Source organism: Lissotriton helveticus, chromosome 12 (assembly GCF_964261635.1).
Source record: "Lissotriton helveticus chromosome 12, aLisHel1.1, whole genome shotgun sequence".
Classification (NCBI taxonomy): Eukaryota; Metazoa; Chordata; class Amphibia; order Caudata; family Salamandridae; genus Lissotriton; species Lissotriton helveticus.
Genome location: NC_136073.1, coordinates 46,343,647 through 46,349,755, shown reverse-complemented (window position 1 = coordinate 46,349,755; position 6,109 = coordinate 46,343,647). Strand labels below are relative to the sequence as shown.

General features: G+C 46.9%; 2 non-coding genes across 2 annotated transcripts; both read left to right on the top strand.

Annotated features, from left to right (window-relative positions):
- Positions 1-4,387: 4,387 nt before the first annotated feature.
- Positions 4,388-4,461, top strand: TRNAI-AAU (transfer RNA isoleucine (anticodon AAU)). The gene has a single exon. It is a non-coding gene; the product is annotated as a tRNA-Ile (tRNA).
- Positions 4,462-5,112: 651 nt separating this feature from the next.
- On the top strand, positions 5,113-5,186 carry TRNAT-AGU (transfer RNA threonine (anticodon AGU)). Its single transcript has one exon. It is a non-coding gene; the product is annotated as a tRNA-Thr (tRNA).
- The last annotated feature ends 923 nt before the right edge of the window (positions 5,187-6,109 follow it).

Genomic DNA, 6,109 nt, shown 5'->3' with positions numbered 1-6,109 from the left:
CACACACACACCCAGAGCCCCCCACACACACCCAGAGCCCCCCACACACACCCAGAGCCCCCCACACACACAGAGCCACCTACACAGAGCCACCCTCACACAGACAGAGCCACCCACACATAGAGCCACCTACAAAAAAAGCTATCCACACAGAGACACACACACACAGACTAGCTTGTTAGTAGAAAGTAGGGACGCCCTTTCATCGAACGAAAAAAGGGCATGAGAGGAGTCTCATTTGCGATCAACCGATGTGAGCGAGCCCATGCTACCTTTTGCCCCAACTTGGGGCCGCTCACCACCAACCAGATGTCTCACACACACCACTGAATTCCAACAGTGCTCTTCGTGAATTACAATGCACCTTATAAACTTGCTGGGTAAAATATTCCTGTAAGTACCACCCTCAAAATTAAACACAGGTCAGAAGTGCAGACCGGGCTACTGAAGTATGCAGGAATTGGTGCTCAGTATAACAAAAAAAGAAATAGACACCCACAAATAAAAATGCACTTAGTGCCAGACCGTCGATTTAAAAATAAATACATTTAAAAATGGTTTGTGCAGGCAGGAGTGCATACAAAATGTTCCATCTCGCCAAGCGCAAAGAAAACAGAGCAGACATTTGTCAGAAATCTGAAACACACTAGAGCATGCGTGAAGTGCTCAGAAATGGTAACGGAGCTCGGAGCGACATCAGTCACAGAAAAATGTAACAATAAAACAGGAAGGGAGCATACTGAAAATCATGGTGCAACCCTCAGCTCAGTGTCAAAGGGGAATACTACTTGTCCTAGCACGCACCTTTTAATTGACGCAATGTACCACACACAGAAACACAAGCGCATGGGTTATGCGAGTTTGATTTGATTTGTTTGATTTTATCTTTAAACGTAGAGGCAAGGAGCTGCGATCTCAGAGCGGAAGGGGCGAGCAAACAAGGCACTACACAGGTCTTTAAAAGACCATTTGCATGTTAATGAGGCCTTGCTGTTGTTTCACCCCTTCAAAGAGACCCTCTAGCTCCACTCTGCATGTCGCTTAAAGATTCAGCCCCCCCCCCAAATTTTTTCTTTGCCCCCCCCCCCCCCGAAATGTGGCTCTAGTTGCGCCCCTGGTGAAAAGTATAAGTTGATACCAGACTGAACACAGCTGATTGATTTTGCAGTAATTTTAAGGCAGGCACGCTTTTTCTGCACTATTTGTCAGAGGCACAGCTCGAGGGGGGGGGAGTTGACTGTTATCTACTGCAAAACCAGGCATTGACGGTCCTCTTTGCCTGCTTACATTAGTGCTCAATGTTGCCCTTGCTACACCACAGTTGCCTCAGAGGACAGCAAGGTTGTTACTGACGCCACAAGGTCATCCCTGCATGAGTCTATTTTCTTAGGGTCCGTTTTAGGGAACTAAGGGGTGACAGCAAGATTTGGAGATCTGATGGAGGTATATTTTTACAGTAGGGTGGCTTACAGTTTGAGCCCTGCTGCAAAGAGCAGTGCATAACTTAAAGGTCAACGTTTAGCTTCAAGAAAGGCCTGCTGCACCTGTCAACATCTCAAATCGAGAAAATAAATGCTTTTGGTCGTGAGTGGACAGGTTATTTCACGGAGACGTGTTTGGGCCATGTCCTCATTTGTAAATTAAAAACATAATTAATTGTGGGGCACGTTGTCTTGGCTCACTTTAGTTGGACTAAATAAACTATTGTGTTTTAATGGTCTGATGCCAGTAAATTAATGTTTGTATTGTAATTAGGACAATTTTCAAAATTTGAAATCCCTTCGCTTTGTGTAAGAGAAAGGACAAGCCAACCTGTCTGTCCAGCGTCCCCTTGTCATGTGCGAGGGATGCCTCCGGGTCAGTTTTGGGTTCTTGGAGAAGTTGCAGCACAGAACGCCAATTACATTCCACAAAAGGCGTGATTTTACATATGTATTTAAATATGGCGACATAATTGCTTCATGCCGCTATAAAGTGCCACTCAAAATGTCACACAAGAGCAACTCACACAAACCGGGCAAATGCGACACGTGGACGAACACATAACGTGGCTGTTTGCGTTTCGATGAAGGCGTGTGTGTGTGCGTTGTGCATTGTGTGCGTGTGCGTTGTGTGTGTTGTGTGCGTGTTGTGTGTGAGTGTGTGTGTTGTGTGCGTGTTGTGTCTGCGTGTTGTGTGTGTATAAGTGTGCGTGTCGTGTGTGTGTCTGTTGTGTGTGTGTGCGTTGTGTGCGTGTTGTGTGTGCGTGTTGTGTGTTGTGTTTGTGTGTGTGTTGTGTGCGTTGTGTTGTGTGCATACAGGTTTTAAATGAATCTCTGGCTACATTATTCTGGGAACTAGGAAGCAACAAAGAAAGCCGAGTCTACAGCCTTTTCGCGTCCATCCTCGACAACACACGAGCTGTGTATTTTGTAAACATGCCACGAGCGCTACAAAATGCCAATGCGTGGTAAGAAAGAGCAGGCGATTAGCAATCCCTGGGAGAGCCGCCTGCTTCCATCCGCAGCCCCCCGGCTCCCGGGGGCCTTTGCTTCTGCAGTACCCTCGCCTTCGTGACCCACACATGAGAACAGGCAGGGGGCAGAGTTCGTGCTAACAGCCCCCGCCTTCCCCTCCCAGCACACGTGCAAACAAATCCGCAGAGGGTCCGGGGGGTGCCAGGGCCCGCGGCACATTCACATGATGGGGAAGAGAGTTTGATGTTTGAAGACTCTGCCGATGTTTCATGAAATAAAATGTTGTGCAAAGCTCACCGCGGCCCCCATCAGCCCCTGCTTTCAATTTTACAAGTAGCAGTTGGGAAAATAATTCTTCGTGAGGTTGGGGGGAGGGGGGGACCAGCCAGATGGGGAGATTGAAACGACGGTACACCGCAAAGGTCCGAAATTTTCGGAATCGGGGGCGTGTTTTTTGCTGAGTGACGGATGACATCACAGATAGAAAGAACACAAAAAACACACCCCTAATCCGAAAAAGACGGGGCTTAAAGGGAGTGACGCCCCTCTCCTCCAATGGCTGGCCAGCATTTACTAGGCCAGCCAATGGAGAAGAGGGGCGGGTTCCAAGCCCCCCTCTAAGAAGCATTAAATCTTCGGGCTCCGCCCACACTGCTTACAGCAGTGCGACGAGTCCTCGACCTAAAAAGCAGGTGCTGAGACGGGTCCCTATTGGGCTCTTCATTTCTACCTTCCGTGTGGAGGGAAAAAAACTTAACTCTGCATCCATCACTGCTCTTGATGCAACTTCAAAGAGACTCATTTTTCAGTTTTACATACCGCAAACTTGGAGCAAACATGAGCATCAGTTACATTACACAAGGACATATTCATGGTTTGAATCACATGATGTTGAGCCGACATAAGGCGAGAAGCTGTTTTCCCAGCTCTAAGGTCGGCTGCTCTAGCCTTTCGCCAGAACATCACCCACAAGATTGGAAGCATTTTCAATATTAAATACAACAACGTCAAAGTTGGTGCTTATTTATCTTATGCAATTTACAACCATTGAAGAAGGCAATAGTCCTGGCTTGTTGAAAGTGTAATGTTAATTGTTGTGTTATATATATATCTGGAATGAATGGACAGACAGCAAAATGGCAGTGGGGCAGCACTTCTCACGAGCAAATAGGTACTGTGAATAGAAAGCACCAGCATTGATACACACTAATACCGAGCTGGATCAGATCTTGGAAACACAGCCTAGGTGACCTGCACCCGATCTTTACAGGTTCACCCTCCTCGTACCACCTCCCTGGGCCATAACCAGAGCCAGAAGCCCAGACCAATAACCACACACATCCCCCAATGCCTAGAGACAAGTAAAGCAGGACAGAAATCATTGAATGCACTGTCCTCAACCACTACCCAGAGAAGGTACTCGTCATCAGAGGTCCAGAAATGTTCACGCAGCACCGGCAGCTGATGTCATATGTAATCTACCTGCACCGTACCATGTACTCACTCAGTGACGCGCCACACCTATAAAAATACCACATAACTCCACGTCAGGAGGAACACATCGCTCATGTTCAAAGCTTTTCTTTTACATATGATGCTTCAGGTGAGTGATTTCAATTGGAACAACTGAAGTGAGTGACCAGGACTTCAACTCCCAAGATGCATTAGGATAACAAATTAAATTCCAGGAGTGGATCACTGCATCCCTCATGACTTGGAGTCACATTGTAACCTCACGCATGTCACAGCAGGGAGGTAAGAGTGGGCTGTGAATTTATTGAAAGGCTGATCTTGAAAGGTGGAAATTGCACAATGGGTTTTCTTTGTTTTGACAAATGTGAATAGCAATACAAAATGTGATATATTGGTTGAAAAACACACCGAAGTCTATAAGATTTATATGTGCCATGTCTCAGGTCGACTAAGACAGTAGCCGGTTAGCTCAGTTGGTTAGAGCGTGGTGCTAATAACGCCAAGGTCGCGGGTTCGATCCCCGTACTGGCCAATGCATTTTATATTTGTAAAATAATAATAATCATTAGTATATAACAATATATTAGAAGGCGTTTCAAATAACACCTTATACGGGTGTTGGTTTAAAATAGTAAATAATTCGACTCTGCTGTTTGTACCGAGAGCACGGTGTGTGCAGCAAGCAACCTTGAAGGACTCCGTGGGTTAACAGAGCCGCCTCCCCTCCGATCCCAGCCTCTTCCATGGTTCACGGGTCTCTCCGAGGGCTCTTTTTGAGCCGGGACGCACGACTAAAGTTCACACTTTCTCTCGGAGAGGGGCGGTTCCTCGCACAGAGGTGAAGGAAAGAGCACAAGGGTAAGTTTGGAATCATTCATCTCTCTGGTCTATGTTGCTGCCCTTTATAATCCTTGCACTCTCGTTTGGTTTAACGTATGTAAAGCGCTTCGTCCACCAGTCTGTGGTCTTCCTATTTGGAACATCAATGCAAATATATACCTATAATGATACGCTTACCCCGTTTTGCACTTTTACTTTTAAAATATCTTTTTCTGATTTTCTGATTCTTGTTGAGAGCCGTAAAAAAATCTCAATGTTTTATACCTAAAAATATGTATTCCATACAAATGACACCGGGATAGTAGGAAAGCAGTAGGCAGAATGCAAGCTCGTAGTCCACGTGGGCGCTGTGGCTTAGTTGGTTAAAGCGCCTGTCTAGTAAACAGGAGATCCTGAGTTCGAATCTCAGCAGTGCCTTGGTTTTTAATCACATTTAAAAGTCGTGCTGTCGATTAACTGTCTGCAAACCCACCTTGCTGCTTTTATTGTAGTTATCCACAGATACATGATAATATTGTTTAGAAGCTATATATCTATTATGTTGGTTAAATACTGTAACTAAGTACAAGCTTCAGTGCCTCAAGAACAGGCACAGCACAGGCAGCAGTGTAGATATAGCTTTATAGTACAGATGGTTACAGCACAGGCAGCGGCGTTGCAAGCTTCACTTCCATGATAAAACGGGGAGGAGGCCAAAAGAAATGTTGGGGTACAGAGGGAGCGGTAATAAAACAAGGTGGAAACGGAAGCTCTTTTGTAATCAGGCACTGTGCACAGCACAAGTAAAGCCTTATGTGTAATGCTGTGTATATTTCCAAGTAGCTCCTTTGGAGTAATGTGTCTAGACCGCGCTGTCTCGCCTGGACAATTTCTACTCACTTTCGAGACAGATTCAGCCTATTGTGGCCCAAGCCTGGAGCCCCTCTGAAGAGTTGTGTCTAGTTCTGCAGAGATCACTTAGGGTGTTTTGTCAAGTACACACTGTTCCGTCTGGAGTTCTACTACATTTTTCCAAACCTCACCAGGTGCTACTTCTAAGGACCACGGGTGGCACGTTGTCTCCTGATCTGGTGGCCGCCTGTGGTGTATGGTGTCTGGTTCTGGAGGGTTTCTCTGCAGTATTGTGACTGTTGTCACAGCCACATCTCTTATGGAGGAGTGACCACTGTGCCTTTAACTAGGCCGGGTCACCCCTCCTACTGCCGCCACCTTTCTGCCTGCTGCCACCGCTGTACCGAGCGACCCAGCCGCCGCTGAGCCGCCCGGCTGTGCATATTTCCCGCCGCTGCCTCCCTGCGGCCCCGCCCACCACCAGGCCATTGGACGACCCGCTCCCGCCT